Source organism: Saccopteryx bilineata, chromosome 12 (assembly GCF_036850765.1).
Source record: "Saccopteryx bilineata isolate mSacBil1 chromosome 12, mSacBil1_pri_phased_curated, whole genome shotgun sequence".
NCBI classification, from domain to species: domain Eukaryota; kingdom Metazoa; phylum Chordata; class Mammalia; order Chiroptera; family Emballonuridae; genus Saccopteryx; species Saccopteryx bilineata.
The window spans coordinates 42,796,804-42,823,729 of NC_089501.1; the positions used below are offsets into that span (position 1 = coordinate 42,796,804).

A 26,926-nucleotide genomic window follows, 5' to 3' on the forward strand; every position below is an offset into this window, starting at 1 on the left:
TATACAGTTAGATAGTATATCATCTGTACACTGTATTGTGTGATCACCATCCCAAGTCAAGTCTCCTTCCATCACCATTTATCCCCTTTTACCCTCTTCTGCCCCCCATCCGCCTCTTCTCCTCTGATCACCATGCTGTTGTCCGTTATAACAATCTTGTCTCCGATTTGACCTTAATCCTTTTACGTTGTGTGTTTTCACGTGTAATTCATTTTCCTGAACTTTAGATTAACTTTCCAACTTTATAATTCTAGAACTCCCTCTTATGTTATTTTTGTGATGTGTTTGGAAATGCAATGGCTTAGTTTCTGGGATTCCTGGGCTCTGTTCCCTTTTCCTATTTCTACCCAGACTTGCCCTTTTCTTTGACTCTGTTGACCTTGTCCGGCTCAGTTTTGATTTGATTGCCAAGGACTTTACCTCGGTGTGGAATGTTCTCCTGGAAGTGAGCTTTTGCTAGTTAGTTCGGAGTGTTCATATGTTTAGATCCCTCCAGCAACTTAACACATTATCATCGACCTGCCGTGGTAGTGTGAAACTCTTCTACTTTCAGATACTGTTTTCAAATTGTCACACAAGCTGTCGAGTGAGTACCTATGGTTGTTTTTTCGTTGTTAGATCTGTTAATTCTCAATTACTTTCTTTTGATTTCTCCCTCATAAACTCTGATTTCATGCAGGTTTTAAAACTGTCAGGATAGAATTCATACTTTAGGATTCACAAGGTTATGTTTTTACTTAATTTTGTCATAGATGTTGTCTATGGATTGTTGTTTTTGCTATTCTAACTGCTGTGTGCCTTTATGGGGGGTTTTGGCAAGAAATCCCCTCCAAAAACCAGTAGCTTTTTCCATAGCTATGTGTCCCAACTTTCTCTAGTAAAATCTTTCAAAATTGTAACTAGAAAGTGTTACTCTTTTGCTTATAACCATTCAAACACTTTGCACTGTATGTAGAATAAAAGGCAGAGTCCTCACCAGGACCCAAAAGATCACACACAATCTGGCCTCTCCTCTGTGAGCCTCTCCAAGTCCATTTAATACTCACTTCCCCATATTCTCTAGACTACACAGTTCACTGATCTTTATTTTTTTGTTTTTCAAATGAATCAAGTTTGTTCCCACGTTAGGGTTTTTCAACTTGCAGTTTCTTTTGTCTACACAGCCCTTTACCCAACTCTTCTCATGAGTGAATCATTCACCTCCTTCAGCTGTCAGTCTAACTGTCATTGCCAAAGAAGGACCTTCTTAAACACTTTTTCTAAGTTATCACTTCTCTTTTCATTGATTCATTCTCTATTATATCTTCCTATTAGTTTCCTTCATAGCATTTATCCAACATTATCTTATTTCTGTGTTTAGATATTTATGTCCTTATCTCTGTATTGCTATACTGTGTTGTAGCTCCAAAAATCACTTTTGGAAATGAAAGAGTTAGTGCGCTGGTCACAGGAAGTACCTCGGAAGGGCAGCCTTCAGTTGTTAGCTCTCTACACTAAGCGCTCTTCCAGCCCTTTGGGCTCAACTCTCCAGGCCTGTGGGGTTAGCTCCATCCAGTCTCCTTTGATATATGTCACCAGCCTCTTAGCTAGCCTCTGTCACTGGCCATTTTACTGCCAGCACAATGGGAATGTTAATAGAATCATGATGGTGACAGGCACCGAGAGTCTACACGAGCCCAACAGTATGACCTCCCATTTACCAAGTCTGGCCTAGCTACTTCTCTAACCAGTAGTCCATCTTACCAGGAACAGAATCTAGCACCAGTTCTCCAGTAAAACATTATCTGCCAGAAGGCCATGTATAGACTAAATCAGACCTTGACATGGTGCCATGTCCCCACTGTTGGAATACAGGGTCTATGAACCTGTGGATGGAAGCAGGAGTGGCCCTGCCTACCATCACTCTCAGGGACCCACTCAGGGAGTCAGTGCTTCCTGTCTCCACGGTTCTGCGCTGTGTGCGCTTGGAGACGCTGATTCACAAAGAGAATACTTCTACCAAGTGGCAGTCCCACTGATCCATAAGCTATGACTGTTGTCTAGGCACTTTCATGTTCAAATACCCAGGGATCAGCAGGGAAGTAATGTACTTATTACCTTTTAGGGACAATGGACCCTCGTCATTAGAAGAGGGTGAGGCAGCTCTTACACAATGAGGGCCGGGAACGAAATGTTTGACACTCAGTGATCCACTGGGCATCTCTTTCTCTCTCTCTCTCTCTCCACCCTTACTACCTCAAAAAACAATTGTGACAAGAAATAGAACCATTGAGAAAATCAGATTTATAATTAATCAGTAGTAACGAATCAAAACGCAACTTACAAATCCTTTAACTGGGTTTGTGCTTGGGAAAAATGAAGAAACATGGCTAAACGTGAAAATATTTTGTAGCAGCCAATGCACTTACTTTACGTTTAAAAACATTCTAGCAAGTGCTTTTAATTTTTAAACCCCTGCATATTTCAGTGAGAAATAAATTTGTCTGCTCTTAAATAATTGAAACGTCATTCATCAAAATACAGCTTTGTAAGATTTAGCTCACGTCCAAAGAGAATTCCATTTTATAAGCAATTTGTATTGAAAAGCAGGATATTTAATCTACATTTCAGGAGGTTAAACCTAGAAGGCTTTGTTTTGATCAAGTTTTAAATTTGAAACCACAAAATTAGTGTGTGTTAAAAACTTTGGGAGAAGTCTGCTACTTCTGCTAATAAATTTCTAAAGTTTTATTTGAAAGCAGATGCCCAATGTATTCAATCAAGCTACATAATATATTTAGAGCCATGAATCTTGGACACATATACAGCTCAACTTTAAGCTGTGGGCCTAAATGGTGTGGATTCAGAAATCCTCATTTGCCCATGCAACAGAAGCAGCTGCTGGGTGGCATGTTCAGAAAGACTGGCAGGAAGACCCAAGCCACAACTTGTGTGAAGAAAAAAGACTCAGTGAGCCAAGACATCTAAGACTTCTCAGCCCCTGGGAAACAAGGGCTATCCTTTTATCTCCTGCACCATATGTCAGGTGCGGAAGGGCTTACCTTGAAGAAGGACTATGGGGGAACTATACTTGATATTTAGGATTGACAAGGAGGGCCTACTGAGTATGTTTTGATGTGATAACACTGACAATTCTATTCTCTTTTAGACCAAGGCCATAGTCCTGGATAGACTGTGGTGCGGTGGCCCTAACAAAGGGCAAATAAATAAACCTAGTGTCCCCAGTTTCTCTGTGACATGGAAGAACACGGGACATCGGTACATTCAGCCTTAATGCAATCGTACCACTGAGAAGGAAAACGCATCTCACTGAGATGGGGCTGTGCATTCATTCTTGGCTATAGAGAGGGCAACGATCAAAGGTAAACCAGGTTCCTGGTACACTTAGAACGTGTGGCATTGCAGCTGCAGCAGCCCTGGAAGTCATGGGGCCAGATGAGAAGCTAGTAGAAGACAGTGATTTTTGAGACACCAAGAAGAAAGAATTAAAAAGGACAGGGCTCTCAGTGAGATGATTGATGGTCTGGGAAACAAATAATAAAATGGAGGCAGGTAAGACTCCTAGACCATAAAGAACTAACTCTCCACTGATCTTGTCATATGGTCATTAGCTATACACTCCTTCCGCACACCAGAACTCTAAGACTCTAAATGTGCTTTCCCTGAGTTCCTGTCTCGGTTTACCTCTGCCTAACAAGATTTCAGGTCCACTAGCTCATTCTGATTTGTGATATACCAGGTCCATCTAAGCTTGATATAGAAATCAATATTTTAAAGGAGTTTACTTTACTGCTTAATTCACTCTACTGGTACCTAGGGACACTACTGTGTATGCTTGAGAAATTTTATAAAACCAACGAGCAATATTTATGTAGCAAATATTTATTGATCACCTGCCATGAGCTGAACACTGTGTTGGATGATGGGATTATAGCTCCTTACAAGATGGACAAGGTGTCTGATTTCACAGAGTTTATTTTGCTCTTTTCTCTCAATGGACAGCTGGCACTGGCCCACCACTGTAATCACAACATACATTTTTGTACTGATCAAAATTTCCTAGGGTGGGCCCTGGCCGGTTGGCTCAGTGGTAGAGGGTCGGCCTGGTGTGCAGAAGTCCCGGGTTCGATTCCCGGCCAGGGCACACAAGAGAGGCGCCCATCTGCTTCTCCACCCCTCCCCCTCTCCTTCCTCTCTGTCTCTCTCTTCCCCTCCCGCAGAGGAGGCTCCATTGGAGCAAAGATGGCCCGGGCGCTGGGGATGACTCCTTGGCCTCTGCCCCAGGTGCTAGAGTGGCTCTGGTCACAACAGAGCGATGCCCCGGAGGGGCAGAGCATCGCCCCCTGGTGGGCAGAGCATTGCCCCCTGGTGGGCATGCCGGGTGGATCCCAATCGGGTGCGTGCGGGAGTCTGTCTGACTGTCTCTCCCCGTTTCCAGCTTCAGAAAAAAAAAAAAAAATTCCTAGGGTGGTGGTCTTAACTCCTTGAGAAAGGGTAAACAATGGTGAATTGATTAAAGCTCTTTAAATCGGGTACGCTAAGGGTTAGGATATTTGGGCTGTAAGTTATGAACCATTTAATTACAGAATCATTATTTGTATTCAAGAAATCTGATGATAGGGTTACATGCCAGGGTTGGTTAATTCAGTGGTAGAAAAATGTAGGGAGACCATCCTCCTTGGTTTTCCCAGGGCTTAGAGGTTTTCTGGGGTACAGGACTTTTTGTGCTGATTTGAGACAGTCTTGGGCCTACTGGAATGATTGGAACCCTACTATATCTCCAGAGGCCCATTCCTTAGCATTGTCCTTTTGTAGCATCATGTCTTCATCAAATAACTATCGAAAGCAGGGCAGTGAATAGATTACTATCCTATGTCTCTTGAAATGGGAAAGTCAAATCTTTCTAAAAGCCACCTGGCAGACTTTTCCTTTTGTCTCATTGGCCAGGTTGGTCCATGCCTATAGTGATAACTCTCAAGGGATATGAATTACTATAATTATACATGATTAATCAATATTTATCTCTTGAGACCAGAAAGGTGCATATGAAATATATCTTACATTATGTGAGCACATAATGATTCTATTAGAAAGGAAGAAGTGGCCCTGGCCAGTTGGCTCTGTAGTAGAGCATCAGCCCAGCATGTGGATGTCCCAAGTTTGATTTCCCATCAGGGCACACAGGAGAAGTGACCATTTGCTTCTCAACTCCTCCCCCTTCTCTCTCTCTCTCTTCCCTTCTCGCCACCATGGCTTGGTTGGTTCAAGCACATCAGTCCGGGCACTGAGGATGGCTCTGTGGAGCCTACACTTTGAGCACTAAAAATTGTTTGGTTGTAAGCATGGCCCCAGATGGGTAGAGCATAGGCCCCAGACAGGGTTGCTGGGTAGATCCCGGCTGGGGTGCATGCAGGAGTCTGTTTCTCTATCTGTCCTCCTCTCACTTGAAAAAGAAAAAAAGAGAAAAAAAACTTTCAATATAAAAATAAAAGAAGGAAAGGAAGAAGTGGAGAGAAGGGTTTCTCTTCAGACAACCAGGGCACCATTTGCAGAACATTAAGGTAAACGTCTGTTGCTGCTGTTCATCCGGTAGGTTCTGTATTTGTTAGAACTCCACAACCTAATCATTTTCAGTATTGCTGTTTAAAAGTGTGTTTGTGAGGTTTGCAATCACATAGTTATGCTTGTAAATTTCTAAGTATGATAACATCTGTGGAAAACTTTTTCCCTGTCCTCTGCAGAAAACTAGTAGAAAATTGGACAAAACCATTAAAAACAACCTTTATAAGACACTGGAGAATAACCAAAGGCAGACAACAAATTGAGGGAGAATTTCTTATGAAAAATTGCTGCCACATCAGGTAAAACCAGTAAGACATGGAAGATGTTTCCACACAAAGAATAATTCTTGGACACCAGCTAGGTGCCTTATAATTCAGTTTAATTCTGGTACTACTCAGAAATAGCATCAAATCCCCCAGGTGAAGGGCTCGGTCCCACAAAACTGCCCTCCACTTCTGATGTCAATCACAAGCCTAAGTTGTTACCTGTGCTCTTGACTGACTGGCTATAGATCAGAGGTTCCCACAACACTCTTGTTGGTTTTTATTAATTTGCAAGAGCAGCTAGCAGGACTTGGAAAGTTTACTCACTAGATTATTGGCGTATTGCAAACAGTATTAGAGGATATGGATCAATAGTCAGATGGAGAGATGGAGAGAAGCGTACATGAGACAAGGCATACTCTGCAAGTGTGCTGCTCTCCCTCATCTCTCCTCACCTTCTCCAGCCTAGAAGCTCTGTCCTTTTGGTTGTTTTGTTTGTTTGTTTTTGAGGCTTTATTATATTGGCATGAGTGATTAACTCATTGGCCATTGGCAACAGATTCATCCTCCAGCCCTTCCCTGCTCCCTAGAGGTGAGATAGAAAATTCCACCCTTCCAATCACTTGGTTGGGTTCTCTTGGCAACCATCCCTCATCTTCAGGTGACTGAAGGAGCTTTTCAAAAGTCACCTTATTAACATAGCAAAAGATATTTATTGTTCTCCTCATTCAGGAAATTCAAACAGATTTCAGAGCTCTGTGCCAGAAACAGGGACAAAGACCAAATAATATATATTTGTCATTATTAATCATAACATCACAATCACAACAAAAATGCATAAAATGGTAAATTTATGTTTAAATGGCATGTTTTATCACAATAAAAAGAATTAATGCAAAACCAAAATACTATAAATGCAATGACAGGGTTAACCCCAAAGACCTTCTGTGAATCCGAAGAGCAAGGGAAGGGAGTTCATTGTGTGACTCTATTTGTGGATCCACAAAAGCAAAACTGAGAGACAGAAATCAAATCTGTGGTTGCCCGCTGCTGGGTGGAGGGGGCAGCGAAGCGTTAGGAACATTTTGGGGTTGGTGGAATTGGTCTCATACGTTACTCTAATAATGGGTAGTCAGACTATATAAGTTTACCTTGCCAAGATGCAAAATTAAAATAGATGAATTTTGTGATATGTAAATTATACTTCAACTAAACTGAAAACAATTCCTTGGCTTCCCACCTATTGTGTTAGCATGGCAAATGAACATTGATGTCAGCCAGTTTTCAAACGATATTACTTCCTGAAAAGATTTTTTGTTTCTAAATAACATAATTGCATGAGGATCCCATATTTTGAAGAATCTTGTAAGGACAGAATATAATTATCCATTTCCTGAAGAATAAATTGGGGTGAGAAGGATCTTTTTTCATTTGGGCATATATTTTAGGTTCTACTATCTAGTGTTCCTACAGGTGTTAATTTGGAAGTGGGAGAACTTAGGTTTGTCTTATTTCTCCTCCCAGATACAAGAAGAAATAGGTTATTTAAATGATACTTTATCTTAAGGGAGTTGTTTAAATTTTCAAATTGAAAATATTTCCCCTTAAATTCCTAACTTCATAAGTAATTTTACTTCCCCAGTGTTTTGTTTCTGTTCTGGAGAGGCAACACGGTTATCCTCAGAGACCGATTCTGTATTTGCCAGCACTTTATCCAGTAAAAGTTCGCTGAGGGAATTATAATAATTTCACAAGGTGATAGCATAGGGGAACATATCGCTTAATAAGCCAAATAAAGAAATAACATACTCCAGGAGTGACGTCACGGAAATGGCGCCGTGAGAAGCGCGTCCGACAGCTCTCCCCTAAATCACAACAAATTTATCAACTAGAAACAGAAAAATTTATCCTCGGAGCATTCCGGAGTTCCACACAAACTGAAAGCAAAAGGACTGTTATCACTTGAATCTGAGAGACGAGGGTGTGGAGGAAGCTACCGCAGCCACGCTCATTCAAGCCGCGAGGGAGTGCGCCTGCGGTGAGTCAGCCCATATACTTGGGAACCACGAGCCGCCGCGAGCCCCTGCGAGCCGGCGCGCGCGCCGGGTCCGGTTGAGCACCGCTGACGTTCCCAGCAGCCCGCACACTGCGAGTGGGGGTCGCCGGCCACCGGTGCCCGGAGCGCCCCATTCGCGCGCGTGCCTTGGGCATTCCACGCGCCCAGGGCACCCTGCTGGCCCGCACACCCAGGGGGCTCCATTATCCTGCGCCTGGTGCGGTCCAGCGGGGGGGGCGGGGGGGGGGGCGAGCGGGAGAGGCTTGGGAGATTCTCTCCGTGGGCGGGGCACCTCACCCAGCCATTCAAGCTAACAATCAAGCGTTGGGGGAAGGGCGCGCGCAGGCAGCCTAAAATACCTTCGGAAGCACAGCTGCGACCCAATCACTGAAATTAGCTTAACCCATAAAATCTGCGCATCCTCGGTTCTAATTGATAAGATCTCTCTCAGTTCAGCGATCCAAGACAAGAGGCGTGATATTTTTTAGTGCCTCTCGCTCAAGGGGTGGGGGCAACTTCTGATTGATAGAGCCTCCATATTCAGGGATAAACGCTAACAAGAAGGACTTGGCAGATAATAAGGTCTATACTACACTAGTCGTAAGCAGAGACTAGTGCCTCTTCTTCCCTGCAAAAACAGGCTACAAAGTGTGGAAAGCCTGGGTTGAGAGGTCCAACTAAATGATAGGCGCTGAACAGTCACCTTGACAACAATTGACTCCCACCCCCGCCTGATTACACTGGAGGCCCTGACTCTCAGAGCCTTTCCCAAAGCCTTGCACTGAGTGGGGATAGAGTGGGGATTTCCCAGCTCTTTGAGCCTCTTACTCCCCAGGCAGAAGCAGTTGCAGCCTTATAGCTGGATCACCAGGCTGCTAATTCAGAAAGGGGGGACTAGGAGAGAGAATCCAGGAAAGCAAACTCTCTCATCGTTGGACCCTGCAAACGCCAACAAGCCTTTACTTCCAGCAAGACTAAAGCCAATTATATGACATTGCCATAGAATCCCATCAACTGCAAATCCCTAACTAAGAGTGACACAGGGGCAGAGCCTGGGGTACAGAGTCACCGACTAGGAAGAGGGAAAGAAAAGAAAAAGGAAGAAGTTAACCTCTCAAAATCAAGAAAAACCCACAGATTTTACAACTTGATCCACTAATTTTGTTGTTGTTGTTGTTGTTGTTGTTGCTTGTTTCTTCTATCTTTTTGCCTTTATTTCCTCCACCTCGGTCCTTCTATTCTCTGCCCATCTTATGCTTCCCCTTTCTTGAACTACACTACCCATGAGTGTTGCATTTTATTTTTCTTCTTCATCCTCACCCTCCTTTAAGGTTATACTCCAAAACACTTAACTCTCACTCTCTCCTCTTTTGTTTTTTTTTTGTTTTTGTTTTTTTTGTCTTGCTTTATTTTGTTTTTTTCTCTTCCTATTTTATTTCTTCCTTCGTTTTTCTCTTTTTCTTATTTTTTCCTTTCTATTCGTTTTTTCTTTTCTCATTTTACTTTCCTCCCATATAATCCTCAATCATGAACAAATTAGTTAATTTGGGACTCAAGGCTTTTTTTTGGCTTTACTTCTCTTTTTTGCTTTTGTTTTTATTTTTTTTTCTCTTGTTTGTTTATTTTTGTGGCATTTTGGGTCCTCCCAACCCAAGGTCTCCATTGTATTTAGTCTTCGCTCCACTTAATACAACAGATTTTTACTTATTATTTTTATTTTTTCTTCTTTATTATTCTTTTTTGGTCCTTTTTTCTGATTCCCTCTTATCCCTCTCATTATATCTCTTAGTTGACCATCACTTACAAGCAAATCATCTTATGCTTGTCTAAGATTTTCTTCCTTTTTTTTTTTTTTTTGCATGTAGTAGGTCCCTACTCCCTTTTTTTTGCCCCTTGAACTCTTCACCCCAAATCAGGCCCTCCATTATAGGCATGATATTTCCCTGAGGAGGGGAGAGGAGGGAAAGAGAAGAGAGAAAAAAAGGGGGAAATAATAAATTATTACTGGTTTTTTTTGTGGGGTGTTTTACCCTTTTTTTTTTTTTTCTTTTTACTCTTTATTAATTCTAATTCGTGCTATCAATAAGACCACCCTCAGATGCCAATAAGAAAGAGGAAATCGAATATTATGGATACAAAAGAAAGAGAGGTAACACAAATAGATGTGGAAAAATCTATGGAGAAAAGACTTAACATATTGGAAGCCTTGGAGCTAAATGACAGAGAATTTAAAATAGAAATCTTAAAAATACTCAGAGATATACAAGAGAACACAGAAAGGCAATATAGGGAGATCAGAAAACAACTCAATGAACACAAAGAATATATTACCAAGGAAATTGAAACTATAAAAACAAATCAAACAGAAATGAAAAACTCAATTCACGAGCTGAAAAATGAGGTAACAAGCTTAGCTAACAGAACAGCCCAGATTGAAGATAGGATTAGTGAAATAGAAGACAAACAACTTGAGGCACAACAGAGAGAAGAAGAAAGAGACTCAAAAATAATAAAAAATGAGAAAGCCCTACAGGAATTGTCTGACTCCATCAGAAAGAATAACATAAGAATAATAGGTATATCAGAGGGAGAAGAGAAAGAAAATGGAATGGAGAATATACTCAAACAAATAATAGACGAGAACTTCCCAAGCCTGTGGAAGGAACTAAAGCCTCAAATTCAAGAAGCAAACAGAACTCCAAGTTTTCTTAACCCCAACAAACCCACTCCAAGGCACATCATAATAAAGATGACACAAACCAATGACAAAGAAAAAATTCTCAAGGCAGCCAGGGAAAAGAAGAGTACAACATATAAAGGAAGGCCTATTAGATTATCATCAGATTTCTCAGCAGAAACTCTACAAGCTAGAAGAGAGTGGACCCCAATATTTAAAGCCCTGAAAGAGAGGAACTTTCAGCCAAGAATACTATACCCATCAAAGCTATCCTTCAAGTATGAAGGAGATATAAAAACATTCACAAATACAGAAAAGATGAGAGAATTTATCAACAGAAAGCCCCCACTCCAGGAAATACTAAGGGGGGTTTTCCAACCAGATTCAAAGAACAAAAGAAAACAACACCACAAGTAACAGCTCCACCAAGAACACAATAAAACCAAACTTAAACTGTGACAACAAAGGAAAAAAAGGGGGGAGAGGATGGAGATTAACAGTAGCAAAGGATGATGAAGTGCAGAAATACTTATAAGATAGGGTACTACAATGAATATGGTAGGTACCCTTTTCATTACTTAATGGTAACCACCCTTAAAAAAACCACCACAAAAACACTTGACTTAAAAAAGGTAGCAACAGAGGAAAGAAGTATGGAACACAAACAAACAAAAACAAATGATAGAAAAACAAAAGAGAAGAATCAAACTAGATACAAAACTAACAGAAAGCAATTTATAAAATGGCAGTAGGGAACCCACAAGTGTCAATAATTACACTAAATGTAAATGGATTAAACTTACCAATAAAAAGACACAGAGTAGCAGAATGGATTAAAAAAGAAAATCCAACTATATGCTGCCTACAAGAAACACATCTAAGCAACAAGGATAAAAACAAATTCAAAGTGAAATGCTGGAAAACAATACTCCAAGCAAACAACACCCAAAAAAAAGCAGGTGTAGCAATACTCATATCTAATAATGCTGACTACAAGACAGAAAAAGTACTCAGAGACAAAAATGGTCATTTCATAATGATTAAGGGGAAGTTGAATCAAGAAGACATAACAATCCTTAATATATATGCACCAAACCAAGGAGCACCAAAATATATAAGACAGCTACTTATTGACCTTAAAACAAAAACTAACAAAAATACAATCATACTTGGAGACCTCAATACACCACTGACGGCTCTAGATCGGTCATCCAAACAGAGAATCAATAAAGATATAGTGGCCTTAAACGAAATACTAGAACACCTGGATATGATAGACATCTACAGGACACTTCATCCCAAAGCGACAGAGTATACATTTTTCTCTAGTGTACATGGAACATTCTCAAGAATTGACCATATGTTGGGCCAAAAAGACAATATCAGCAAATTTAGAAAAATTGAAATTGTACCAAGCATATTTTCTGATCATAAAGCCTTGAAACTAGAATTCAACTGCAAAAAAGAGAGGGAAAACCCCACAAAAATGTGGAAACTAAACAACATACTTCTAAAAAATGAATGGGTCAAAGAAGAAATAAGCACAGAAATCAAAAGATATATATAGACAAATGAAAATGAAAATACGACATATCAGAATCTCTGGGATGCAGCAAAAGCAGTAATAAGAGGAAAGTTCATATCACTTCAGGCCTATATGAACAAACAAGAGAGAGCCGAAGTAAACCACTTAATTTCACACCTTAAGGAACTAGAAAAAGAAGAACAAAGACAACCCAAAACCAGCTGAAGAAAGGAGATAATAAAAATCAGAGCAGAAATAAATGAAATAGAGAACAGAAAAACTATAGAAAAAATCAATAAAACAAGGAGCTGGTTCTTTGAAAAGATCAACAAAATTGACAAACCCTTGGCAAGACTCACCAAGGAAAAAAGACACAGGACTCAAATAAATAAAATCCAAAATGAAAGAGGAGAGATCACCACAGACATCATAGAAATACAAAGAATTATTGTAGAATACTATGAAAAATTATATGCCACCAAATACAACAATCTAGAAGAAATGGATAAATTCCTAGAACAATACAACCTTCCTAGACTGAGTCATGAAGAAGCAGAAAGCCTAAACAGACCAATCAGCAGGGAGGAAATAGAAAAAACTATTAAAAATCTCCCCAAAAATAAAAGTCCAGGCCCAGACGGTTATACTAGTGAATTCTATCAAACATTCAAAGAAGACTTGGTTCCTATTCTACTCAAAGTCTTCCAAAAAATTGAAGAAGGAGCAATACTTCCAAACACATTTTATGAGGCCAACATAACCCTCATACCAAAACCTGGCAAGGATGGCACAAAGAAAGAAAACTACAGACCAATATCTCTAATGAATACAGATGCTAAAATACTAAACAAAATACTGGCAAACCGAATACAACAACATATTAAAAAAATAATACATCATGATCAAGTGGGATTCATCCCAGAATCTCAAGGATGGTTCAACATACGCAAAACGGTTAACGTAATACACCATATCAACAAAACAAAGAACAAAAACCACATGATCTTATCAATAGATGCAGAAAAGGCTTTTGATAAAATACAACACAATTTTATGCTTAAGACTCTCAACAAAATGGGTATAGAAGGAAAATATCTCAACATGATAAAGGCCATATATGATAAACCATCAGCCAACATCCTATTAAACGGCATAAAACTGAGGACTTTCTACCTTAAATCAGGAACAAGACAGGGTTGTCCACTCTCTCCACTCTTATTCAACGTGGTGCTAGAAGTTCTGGCTAGAGCAATCAGACAAGACAAAGAAATAAAAGGCATCCATATCGGAAAAGAAGAAGTAAAGCTATCACTTTTTGCTGATGATATGATCCTATACATCGAAAACCCGAAGGACTCCACAAAAAGATTATTAGAAACAATAAACCAATACAGTAAGGTCGCAGGATACAAAATTAACATACAAAAGTCCATAGCCTTTCTATATGCCAACAATGAAATATTAGAAAACGAACTCAAAAAAATAATCCCCTTCACGATTGCAACAAAAAAAATAAAATACCTAGGAATAAACATAACAAAGAACGTAAAGGACCTATATAATGAAAATTACAAAGCATTGTTAAGGGAAATCGAAAAAGATACAATGAGATGGAAAAATATTCCTTGTTCTTGGATAGGAAGAATAAATATAATCAAAATGGCCATATTACCCAAAGCAATATACAAATTTAATGCAATTCCCATCAAAATCCCTATGAGATTTTTTAAAGAAATGGAACAAAAAATCATCAGATTTATATGGAACTATAAAAAACCCCGAATAGCCAAAACAATCCTAAGGAAAAAGAATGAAGCTGGGGGCATTACAATACCTGACTTTAAACTATATTATAGGGCCACGATAATCAAAACAGCATGGTATTGGCAAAAAAATAGACACTCAGACCAATGGAACAGAATAGAAAGCCCAGAAATAAAGCCACATATATATGGTCAAATAATCTTTGATAAAGGGGCCAACAACACACAATGGAGAAAAGAAAGCCTCTTCAACAAATGGTGTTGGGAAAACTGGAAAGCCACATGCAAAAGAATGAAACTCGACTACAGCCTGTCCCCGTGTACTAAAATTAATTCAAAATGGATCAAAGACCTAAATATAAGACCTGAAACAATAAAGTACATAGAAGAAGACATAGGTACTAAAATCATGAACCTGGGTTTTAAAGAACATTTTATGAACTTGACTCCAATGGCAAGAGAAGTGAAGGCAAAGATAAATGAATGGGACTACATCAGAATTAAAAGTTTTTGCTCAGCAAGAGAAACTGATATCAAAATAAACAGACAGCCAACTATATGGGAACTGATATTTTCAAACGACAGCTCAGATAAGGGCCTAATATCCAAAATTTACAAAGAACTCATAAAACTCAACAACAAACAAACAAACAATCCAATAAAAAAATGGGAAGAGGACATGAACAGACACTTCTCCCAGGAAGAGATACAAATGGCCAACAGATATATGAAAAGATGCTCAGCTTCATTAGTTATTAGAGAAATGCAAATCAAAACTACAATGAGATACCACCTCACTCCTGTTAGATTAGCTATTATCAACAACACGGGTAATAACAAATGTTGGAGAGGCTGTGGAGAAAAAGGAACCCTCATTCACTGTTGGTGGGACTGTAAAGTAGTACAACCATTATGGAGGAAAGTATGGTGGTTCCTCAAAAAACTGCAAATAGAACTACCTTATGACCCAGCAATCCCTCTCCTGGGTATATACCCCAAAACCTCAGAAACATTGATACGTGAAGACACATGTAGCCCCATGTTCATTGCAGCACTGTTCACAGTGGCCAAGACATGGAAACAACCAAAAAGCCCTTCAATAGAAGACTGGATAAAGAAGATGTGGCACATATACACTATGGAATACTACTCAGCCATAAGAAATGATGACATCAGATCATTTACAGCAAAATGGTGGGATCTTGATAACATTATAAGGAGTGAAATAAGTAAATCAGAAAAAAACAAGAACTACATGATTCCATACATTGGTGGAACATAAAAATGAGACTAAGAGACATGGACAAGAGTGTGGTGGTTACCAAGGGTGGGGGGGGGAGGGAGGACATGGGAGGGAGGGAGGGAGAGAGTTAGGGGGAGGGGGAGGGGCACAGAGAACTAGATAGAGGGTGACGGAGGACAATCTGACTTTGGGCGAGGGGTTTGCAACATAATTTGATGACAAAATAACCTAGACATGTTTTCTTTGAATATATGTACCCTGATTTATTAATGTCATCCCATTACGATTAATAAAAATTTATTAAAAAAAAAAAAAAAAAAAAAGAAATAACATACTCCAAACAAATAACAGCTTAATCACACTATTGCTCCAGGCAAGGGGAAGGGAAGGAATAAAGTCCAAATTTAATATGAAGTGTGCTTTTTACAGGGGAGAGGCACTCAGGAGAGCAGACATTCAGGGAAGTGGGTGTTCGACCAAGAGCTGATTTCCAGCTGCCTGCAAAAGTAAAAGTCCCCTGTTGCTTGAGCACGTTGCTTGGGAACAAGAAGCCAGTGTTGGGTGGGGGGCAATCTCTTTCATTGAGCCTTTAGGTGGTTTATCACCAATGTCTACTGCCTATGCCTCAAGGGTTTTTGGAAAGTTGTTAGGTTAGGGAAGAGTTGCCTAGTTAAAACTGAAACTCACAAATTCGTCTCCCAAACTCTCAGTATTTATAGTCTAAGTGTCCCCCTGACATATAATAGTTGTTTCTCCACAGTGTTCTTATCGATAAGCCCTCAGCAGGGCCCCTCAGCAACTGGACTGCTCACAGCTTTTCAAAGACAACGGATGCAGAATGATGACATCCTGGCAAGACTTACTTCATTCATATATCAAAGGAACATTTGTTTTCTTTGTCATAAAACAAGTGGATTGAAACAATGTCACTCAAATCATAAACAAGTGGATTTGAAATCATGTTAAACCTATACACAGCACCCAAGCAGCTAATCATAATATCAATCAATGTGATAAAGGTGAAGGTTCACATTTGGATCGAGGTTAAATTGTGAAATGTGGTTTATTTTCCACTCTTCTTGATGCCCTCCTACTATCTCATTGCCCCGAGCTTTCCAGACTGTGTGTCAGTATCCAAACCTACCTGTTTTCTATCAGATTTCATTCATACCTTAAGTAGACTGCTAAACTAACTTTAGAAACTAAACCAGGTAATGATCTGTTTCAGAGAGACAAGTTACTGTTTAACCAGCCTCCTCGAGGCACTGAAGGGGAGATTCCAATGGAGGGAGTTTCAAGGTGATCTGTGATGTGGACCTTTCTAGGAAGCCGAGTTTTGAATGCTCTCATAAAGTAAAATGGAGTGGATGTCCACTTCAAGACAGACAACCAAGGCAGTAAGGCAGGCCCTGCAGAGGTTGAATTAGAGCCTCAGTATCACCAGCACTAGCTGCTGTGGAGGGCTGTTCGCCTTTTGAGAAGTCAAATACCTATAAAATATTTTAATTCATTTGTCCGGTTGTTTGGGATGGCATTTTAAAGTATTAGCATAGTTTCCCTTTTTCTCTGTATTTCTCTTTGAGCCCTCACTCACACCCTGCAAAGGGAACTCTGAGACCATAAAGAAGCAGAAACCAGGTCTCAGAGGAATCTTCAGCCCAAGTGTGAGACCCAGAGGTTTGGATTAACGCTTTCCTGGCCAATATCACCCTCCCTCCTCCCTCCCTGCCCATCACACACACTCCACTGGGGGGAGGGGGGATACTGGGACCCTAGGGAGACATAAGGGACAACTGGGGAAGCAGAGGGAGCTGTGGAGGGCCTGATTTCTCAGGAAGGACAGCGTCTGATTTCTTGGTCCAAGCCAGAGAGAAATTTCCCAGACAGGGAAGGGAGCTGTTTCAGGGCCCCGCCCAGCAAAGACCTTTGCAAAGCCTGGAAAAATCTCTAGCAAAGGATTCACATGCTCCGATGTTTTTGTGGTCAGTTCTCAGAGTGACTTTTAGACCATTCTGTGTGTCTTAAAATATAACAAGCCAGCCTGGCCAGGCGGTGGCACAGTGGATAGAGCATCAGACTGGGATGCGGAAGACCCAGGTTCAAGACCCCGAGGTTGCCAGTTTGAGCGCGGGCTCATCTGGCTTGAGCAAAAAGCTCGCCAGCTTGGACCCAAGGTCTCTGGCTCGAGCAAGGGGTTATTCAGTCTGCTGAAGGCCCACGGTCAAGGCACATATGAGAAAGCAATCAATGAACAACTAAAGTGTCGCAACGAAAAACTAATGATTGATGCTTCTCATCTCTCGTTCCTGTCTGTCTGTCCCTGTCTATCCCCCACTCTGACTCTCTCTCTGTCTCTGTAAAAAAATAAAATAAAATAAATAAAAAATATAACAAGCCAAAGTGTTAAGATTGATAATACATAAAAATCAATAGAGAAAATGACTGTCAATTCAAGAGAATAAAATGAGCCGAGGACATAAATGAGACACTTGAATGGAAGTAGTCAGATGTTTAACAATAGTGAAAAGAGTGATGTGCCCATCACTCTGTCTTGTCTACTACCATGCCTCTCTATCAGTAAAATGGTGTTGGAAAGGTTGTGGGTATAAGAACAGTGTTTTGGGGGAGTACGTTTATACTGGGTTTAGTTGGCATACAGGGTTCACAATCAACTCTGAATATGGTAACATAACCACTAGCTGTGCTATGTAGTAATGGCTTCAGGGTTCCTCCTACTATGTGCAACGTCATCTCCCCTTGAATCATGACAAGGGGACAATTCTTACCTGACTTTGTGCTACAAAATATGAACCCTGAGAAAGAAGACACCTGCTAAAAAGGGCTCCTGGTTGTTAACTGGGCTAACATTTTAAAAAACAGAGCCTAGAATGATTTCTAGACAGGGGCCTCTTGTGCAGCCTGCACTTCAGGGAGAAGCCTGCACTGAACTATCTGTCTCTGCCTTGAACTGCCTGCCTGCACTGTGTTTCTGCCATTGGAGCCAGCCCTTTACCTTATAAAGGAGTTCCTGGAATCCTATTCTAACCAATAGGACTGAGGCAGTTCCCATCCGATCAGAACTGCACAAATCCAACCAACCAGAGATAATATATTCTGCCCAATCAGAACAGTGTCTTTTGGCCCAACCAAACTGAGTTATCTAGAGAAAGAGAGACAATACGATATATAAATATAGAAATGTAAAGGAGATTCATTGTAGGGATTGGCTCATATGGTTATGGAAACCAAGAAGTCCCACAGTTTGGGTATGCAAGCTAGAGAACCCAGAAAGCTGGTGGTGTGATTCAGTCTGGGTCCCACAGCCTGGTAATTGGGAGGCTGATGGTATAAGTCCCAATCAGTGTAAATGTGCCCATGTCCAAGGGCTGGACAGGATGGCTCTCTCACTTCAAGCAGAGAGAGAGTGAACTTGCCTTTTCCCTACTTTTGTTGTTGTATTCAAAACCTCCACAGATTGGATGATGTCCACCCATGGTGGAGAGGGCCATCTGCTTGACTCAGTTCATCAATTCAAATGCTAATCTCATCAGGAAATACCCTTAGACACACCCAGAATAATATTTTTGTCATCTGGGCATTCTTTAGCCAGTCTGTTTGACACATAAAATCAACCAACATAATAAACTTTATAAAATTTATAATTTCTTATAATTGTTTTTGTCATTCTAAATAAATACTAACTCTCCCACTTAATTCTATATTTATAATTTTATGTTTTTGTCTTTAAGAAGGACCCCCAATTTGTATCAACTTCGGGCCCACAAAATCTGCCTTCTCATTTGGTTATTTTTCTTCTCACTCAGTTTAGATTTCAGGGTCCAACCTCATACTCTTCCTTTGCAACCACAGTCACACCACTGCCTTTCCTCAATTTCCCTAGTAAAACTCCAGCCAAAGTTAAGCACAACTGAACACCTACTCAGCACCTGCACACAAGTAACTGAGCCAGGCCACAGGAAAACACAACCCTGGTGCCGACTACACTCACTTTGAATTCAGAACCACTCACTCCAATGAGCTCAATGCCGGTCAGCAATCCTGCTGCACTTCTTCCTATGCGTGGTTTTCCCTCTCAGAAACATGCTGCAGAATGTTCTCGTTGTTCAAACCTCCTACCTCTCCTCTTGCCCACGTCTTCACTCTCAGCTGCCTCATATTTTATTGATAAAATAGAGGCTCCCATACAAGAATTTCTTTATTTCTTCATCAGTAAATTTCAGACACATGCCCCTTTTCCTTTTTTCTTTTAAGACTTTATTTATTTATTTTAGAGAGAAGAGAGAAAGAGAGAGAGAGAAAGAAAGAAGGGTGGAGAAGCAGGAAGCATCAACTCCCATATGTGCCTTGACCGGGCAAGCCCAGGGTTTCAAAGCAGTGACCTCAGCATTCCGGGTTGACACTTATCCACTGTGGCACCACAGGTCAGGCCACATGCCCCCTTTGTCAATAGACAAAGTGTCTTTGCTCCTATTAAGGATGAAACCTTCCACTTAATTCTGGAGCCATCCTTCTTCAGAAAACCACACCTGTCTTTCCTGCATCCTTAATTTGTCTCTTTCTACTAAATCATCCCCTCCACACACTAACTCCTGTGTCTCCTACCTATAAAAGAGAGGGAAGGGGGAAAGGAGACAGAAAGCATAACAGAGAGACAGAGAGACAGAGAGAGAGACTTCCTAAACCCTATATACTTCCCAACTGTTTCCCCATTTCTCTGTTTCCCTACACGGTGGATCATTTAAACAATGTTTCTGTAGCCATTCTATAACCAACTCCAGAACATGCACATGAGCACACACTCTCCACCTCATACCACTTCTCACCACCTCCACCATTGTTGTTCACATCCAAGTCACCATCATCTCTAGCCTGGAGTACATCAACCAACCGACTGATTCGACCCTTACACTTACATTCAGTTCTTCAAATAGTGTCTGGTCTACAGAGACTTTCATGACCTGGTAGCTTTCTCTCCATTTTCATCTTCTGCTTCCTTCTATCTCATTCACCGTGCTTTAAAATTAAACTTTGGTTTTCCAACTTACACATACCCAGCACTGTAAAAATGCATTTAATTTTGTCACAGGATGCTAGTTGCTTTGCTGCATCTTACAGATAATGACAATGAGGCTCAGAGCATACTCAGGCCACTTGACCAAGGTCGCATTTTTTCCCAGGTAAGTTCTAGGTCAAGATCCATCCTTCTTTCTCCAAACTGTTCATTCTTTAAAGAGAGTTTGCCCTACTATGCATTGTGCAGTCCAGTTTCCCCAGGTAGAATAATTTCTTAGATCACTTCACTACAAGTACGATAGACAGAAAGGCAGCAAGATGGTGATGAGCTTCCCCTATCAGTAAATCTCACCTGAACCAGTCAGGAGCGGGAGAGACCGGGAGTGTGGTTTTATTATCCATTCTTTAGAAGTGAATATTGAGGTGCCAAGTGGTCAAGAAACTGAACTCAGGTCAGAAAGCTAGTACTTTGCCGAGCTGGAAGATTATATTTCAAGCTCGATTATTTTCTTAAGTAGTTTATTCAAATGACCTTGAGAATCTTTATTCTAAAAAATTTTGACCAGATAGCTGACTCTCCAATCTTCACAGTTCAGTTTCTGGCTGGTCTTCAAAACACTGTCTTAAAGTACTTTGCAAAGCTTGAGCAATATTTTTCTCTAAGAGGACAGGAAGGTATGTGACATGCCCATTGAACAAGAACTAATGACATTGTTATGAAGGGAGGAAAAAAGGATATAACTTCTACATCAATTTTGGCTCTTACACATTAACACCAAACAATGACCTTTAAAATGAGGAAAGTGCCAAGTTAACATTGTGAATTGACAAGGATCTCAGAAATGAGGAATTCAGGTTGGCCCGAGACTTAACTCTGTGGGTTCATGGCTGAGTAAGAGGCTACTAAAAATAATACAAAAGCAGCTAGTGAGTATTTGACTTAGTTCTTTTACTCTATTTATGCCAGTGGTCTATTACAAGTTGTAAAAAAAACAGAGAAAATACTAAGACAATTTCCAATAGAGCCTTTAGGTGGCCAATAATACCTTAGTGGCCAGTCCTAGGGAACAGCGTGCAGGGCAACTCTTGATTTTAAATACCTTTGTCGTTAAGTAACCTAAAGCTAAATTTTCACAAGTCATGTCATTGCATAGAGGTTAAACATAAGCAATAGCTTGTTGGTCATGGAGTGTTTCGTTTTGACTGTCCTTCCGTGCACATATAGCTCTAAGTTGCATAATTTAGTCAGGTAGGCTTTCAAGAGACAGTTCAGGAAAAGATAAATGTTACCAGCTCCTGTCTGTTTTCGGTTCATTTCTGTCCCATATGCCAGGGCAATTCCCCTATTCTTTTTTCCTCCCTCCTTCCCTCCCTCTCTCCCTTCTTCCCTTCCTTTTTTCTTCCTTTTTCTTCTCTTTCCTCTCTTCTATCAATGCCTTAGTCCAGTGGTTCTCAAAGTGTGCACCAGGGCACACTGGTGTGCCCTAAAAGATTTCCAGGTGTGCCCTATGGTATTCTAGAGAAATATGTGCCTGTTGGGGACCAAAAAACCAACAGGGTTTTTGGAGTTTAGATTTTTGGGGGACAGAGGTGTGGGGAATTGGCTGTAAACTGACAGTCTGCCAAACCCCCACTTCACTTGCCTGATTAGATTGCAAAAGGCTGTTAAACTGTGGTGCTGGATTGTTTGCACTACCCCTCATGTTCCCCAGAAAGACTGGAGGCAAGTTTCTTCTATCCTTTGTTTGGTGTAAAGTTAAGATAATATGTATGGTGGGGATTTTCTGCACTTGGTAAAAGTCTTGGGTTGCCTTGGAAACATGATCAAAGATCTCATTGATTTGCTAATGGCCCACTTTGCCCTATAAATAAAGCAAGATGAGGTTTTTGGGCACACTTTGTTCCTTCCAGCAGCAATTACAGGGCCCTCCTGACCCCGTATTTTCTTATTTCTGCACCGTTCCCACTCGGGACCTGGAATTACTAGCTGTACTGGTTCGTGGCATGTGCCCAGATATGAAAATAAATATAGTTACTCTATTATACCATTTAATTATGGAAATACCACTCTTTTTGTTAACACATCATTATTATATTTATTATTAATACATCATTATATTATTTTTAGATAAATACACCCAAATAAAATGGATAGATTTCTCAAAAAGAAGTATGATATTGAAGAATCTGATTCTGGAAGTGAGCAAAAGTTAAGTGTAAATAAAATAGGACTTGAAGGCTGATGAGCAGAATTTAATTTATAGCATTTTCCATCACTTAACACTGAACAATACAATTGGATTAGAAACCCATTCATGGAAGCTTCAAGTGATTTTGGTTTAACATTAACAGAAGAAGAAGAACTGACAGCTATATCCACTGATCGTGGATTGATGATTAAACATAAAGAATTGTCTCTTGAAGCCTTTTGGACTTCTATAAAAGAAGAATATGTGGCAATATCTAAAAAAGCTTTGAACATTTTATTACAATTTTCAACATCCTATTATGTGAATTAGGATTTGCTACCCTCAATATAATTAAGAGTAAAAAGAGAGGAATTCTTCAATGTATTGACAAGGAAATGAGAGTTTGCCTTTCAAATATAAGCCCAAACATTGAAGAAATCACTAGGACACATCAGGCTCACGTTTCTCATAAACACAAAACAAAGAAACTTAACACATTTGCGCCGAGACCTGCTGAATTTACTAAATCTTACTAAGAATATATCTATATATATAAAAAGATAACATTTTTGTCTTTTTTTATTTTTTAACCCTTTTTTTTACGAATTCTAAAAAGAATAACTCAAAAAATATAACATAAAAATGTTTCTTAATGTTAGAATAAATTTAATTTTGTTGTATTTATTTCATTTAATTACCATAAAAGCACGCTTGGACTTTATATTTTTTTCTTTAATATTTGACTTAATTATTATAACATATTTCTCAGAAATTTGTATATAGTGTTTCTACAATTATTTGTAGGATTTTAAATGCGTCACGACTTCAAAAAGTTTGAGACCCACTGCCTTAGTCTAGTGACCAAATATCTCATCCCCTTTATTCAACAGATTTGCCATCAAACACTTTTAGCTATCTCTAAAAATCAAATCAGCCTTTGACGGATGGAGGCACTTTTCCTTCAGGGAACTGCCAGGGCAAGAGGAAATTCAGAAATAAAAGGCCTAAAGGTGCAGAATGAGAATGATATAGCTTGAAATATTTCCCCCGCCTTCCACGTCTTTCCCCGTGGCTCTTCTGCGAACATGGACCGTAAAGCACTTTCGGCGTGTGAGATCTGAGGAGGAGGACAGGGGAAAAGAGAGAAAAAAGGCAAGTTGTGAGAAACAGTGGTCATGGTTGTCCCACTCCAGGTTCAAGTGCTGTTTGGGGAAGTTTGGGGGATAAACAGATAATTTGGGGCTGCTATGGACTGAATGTTTGCTCTTAGGTATAAACCCTAATACCCCAATGTGCTGGTATTTGGTGGTAGAGCTGTTGGGAGGTGGTTAGTCAATCTCACAAATGGGATTAGTGCCTTTACAAGAGAAGAAGGCTAGACATACACACCCTCTTCTCCCCCTTTCTCTGCCATGTGAAGCTACAAACCAGGGAGCAGGCTTTCACCAGACACTGGATCTGAACCTTGGACCTTGATCTTGGACCCCCAGTCAGCAGAGCTGTGGGGATGTTTGAGGTTTAAGCCATCCAGTCTATGAAGTTTTATCATAGCAGCCAGCATTGACCAAGACAGAGGCATTCCCAGAATGGTGGGGCTTGCTTTCACTTCCTTGGCTCCAATGCATGATATATGCATCAATGCGTAATATAAAAATCACTGGATTGACATAGAGCCAAGTAGCCAGAGGATAGATGTGGTTGAGGAGGAATTCTAAGCACAGAAGTCTTGAGATGGTCTCTCGGGTCTGCCCTAGGCACGCAGAGCACAGTGAGATCCACAGAACTTCCTGGGGCCACAGAAGGTGGCTGGTTATTCGGAGCTGGAGGTCACTGTAGGCAAGGTGAAGCAACTTTGCAGCAGAGGCAGTTGAGACCCTGTCCGATGGTGGGGCAAAGGTCTGATGGCCACCACAAAGAATACGTATCGAGACCAACAAACGAAGCAGGCCACTCCACGTAATATAACAGAATTTATTACAGAGTAATTTACTTACGGGGATGTAGGGTGGGAGCAGAGGAGTCAGCCCAGAAATTCTGCACAGATGGCTCTCCAGCACAGGCTCCTGCGGCGGTACTCTTCTATAGTATAGCTCAGGTACTAGTGACTGGCAGGGCGAAAGGACAAAGAACACAGCAGCGTCAGGAGCCATGCGTCCCGGTGGTCTTGTGATAGATGATTATTTATAATCGATACTATCACCAGTTCGATATACCGCTGATGTTACCAGCTGTGATGACATTGTGGCCATTACTAATACAGAATTTATAGCTTTGTTTTAAGGAACTCTGATAATCAGCCACCGGAAGGCTTCGATTAGCTCGCTAAGGACGTTGAGGTTGCTCAAAGGTCACAGCCTGCAACTTGAAAATGAAAAGGAATCCAGGACAGGGGTGGAGTTGATTTTGTTCACATTGACGTCTACACAGGCCCTAAACTAGGAGCCACGCCAGGGAGGAGCAGAGAGCAAACGGAGATGTCACCTGCCGTAGACGGCAGTAGTCAGAGTCACAGGCACTGGGGGCTGTGTCTGTGAGCCGCACCTGCACTCTCTCTGTCTCCATACACTTTCCTGACATGGATCCACCTTAGCCGAGAAGAGGGGGCCCTTTGTAGGGAGTCTGCACTTTGATTTTGACTGAATACTGATCCCAAAGTGACCAGTGTCCCCGGTATAACCTGAAAGAGATTGTTTCCAACCGGAAGAGGCTGAGCTAGATCAATTCCTGCCTTCCCTAACCCACACACTTGAGGGAATAAGTCTTTGGAGAAAGATGTGATCAGTTATAGGAAAGACAGTATCAGATTTTTTTTTTAATGTTAAACCTTTGAGTAGTATGAACATTCATGTATGTCCTCACTCAAAGGGTTAACAAAAAACTCATTACTCAAAGGGCTAAGCAATGCACTGGGATTTAAATAAATATCAATTTGAAGGTGATAACACTCATTTGGGTTAATAATTTTTTTTAAAGAAACCACTCTATTATTTTCTTTTCATGCCTTTAAGCAAGACAGTGAGTCAATCAAATCACTGACCTTATTAATTAAAGACAAAAAAGTATTTTGTGATAAATGAATACACTGGAACTCATATTTGTGCTTAGCATCATAAAAAGTGCCAGGCATGTCTCATAATAGACCAACAACATCACATTACACCAAGTTCATCTGAGAAAGCATTATTCAACTGGTTACAGAAATGATGTCTTCAGAGGCCTCTTGTAAGCTCCCACTTGCCCAGGCTATTCTTGCCCCTCCCTCTTCATTTCCCTGGCTTTACATCTGCCCGCCCCCCATTGTACATCAGATACAGTCAACGTAAAAGCATACCAGGAGATCCTAATTATGACTTCAGAGTCACATTACTCTTGGAACAAAAAATAATTACCAATTTGATCACTTAACTTTAGTCATCATATTAGCTTATAAGTAACTCTCAAATTTAAAAAATAACTTTTGCACTTAGAGTAGAAAGATTTATAAGACCATTATAAGATTAAAGAAAAAAATATTTCTTTTGTAAATGCCTTGAATATTGGATTTCTCTAAAGGTTTGAATGACTTTCCTAGTGATAGTGTGTAACAAGCAATTCAGCATTTAATTATACACTGCCCTGCGTTACTGTCAAATTTCTTTTTTTGTGGCTAACCTGTCAAAGAGCAAAGTCTTTGAAAGCTGAACATTTGGTCTTACACTTTTCTGTTGTGCTTTGGGGCAATTAGTAGAGTGGTAGGTACATAATAGGGCTAAATGCATATTTATTGCATGATAGAAAGGACACATTGATTTAAAACTCTATTAACATAGATTAAGAGTCTAGTCAAGAATTTTTATACAGAAAATCCAAGCAACCAGTTGGATGCTGTTTAGAACTTCATAGGAGCATGGTGAAAAATAAATTAGCCAAACAGACCACCCTTAAGATAGTGTCTTAATTGTGCCAAGATATTTCAAAATATGGCCCAAACAGCAATCAACACTGTTAAAGTAATATAACTCTTATCCTTGAAGGTAAGGCATTCAATATTAAGAAGGTTTTTTCCTTTAGTTGTAAACCAAGTGACTATTTTAGGCTTTTTATGTAGACCAAACAAAATTTTTTAAAGAAAACTCACTATAGCAAGACAGATACCTGTTGTGGACCTTCCCTTTTCTCAGGATTGAAAGGTTCCACCAAACTGCAACAGACTTGCTCTCTGTTATATTAAGGCTGTGAAACAGTGTCTGCACTTAACTGTATCTTTTTCGACAAATGTTTGTTTTTTTTCCTGCAAAAATCTAAGCCATGCCTGTCTCTTGTACACTCTCTATATCAGGCGTCGGGAACCTTTTTGGCTGAGAGAGTCATGAACGCCACATATTTTAAAATGTAATTCCGTGAGAGCCATACAACAACCCGTGTGGTGTTGTCCCGGAGGACAGCTGTGATTGGCTCCAGCCATGTGCAGCGATGAACATGAGCGGTAGGAAATGAATGGATTGTAATACATGAGAATGTTTTATATTTTTAACGTTATTATTATTTTTATTAAAGATTTGTCTGCGAGCCAGATGCAGCCATCAAAAGAGCCACACCTGGCTCGTGAGCCATAGGTTCCCGATCCCTGCTCTA

The 26,926-nt window shown here is 40.3% G+C and overlaps 1 protein-coding gene across 1 annotated transcript in view; it reads left to right on the forward strand.

Annotated features, from left to right (window-relative positions):
- Window positions 1–494: 494 nt before the first annotated feature.
- Window positions 495–26,926, forward strand: part of UST (uronyl 2-sulfotransferase) — a 328,028-nt gene continuing 301,596 nt past the window's right edge. Inside the window, exon 1 of the mRNA XM_066248213.1 lies at window positions 495–586. The gene's annotated coding sequence lies outside the window, so the exon portion shown is untranslated. The remainder of the gene's footprint in view (window positions 587–26,926) is intronic.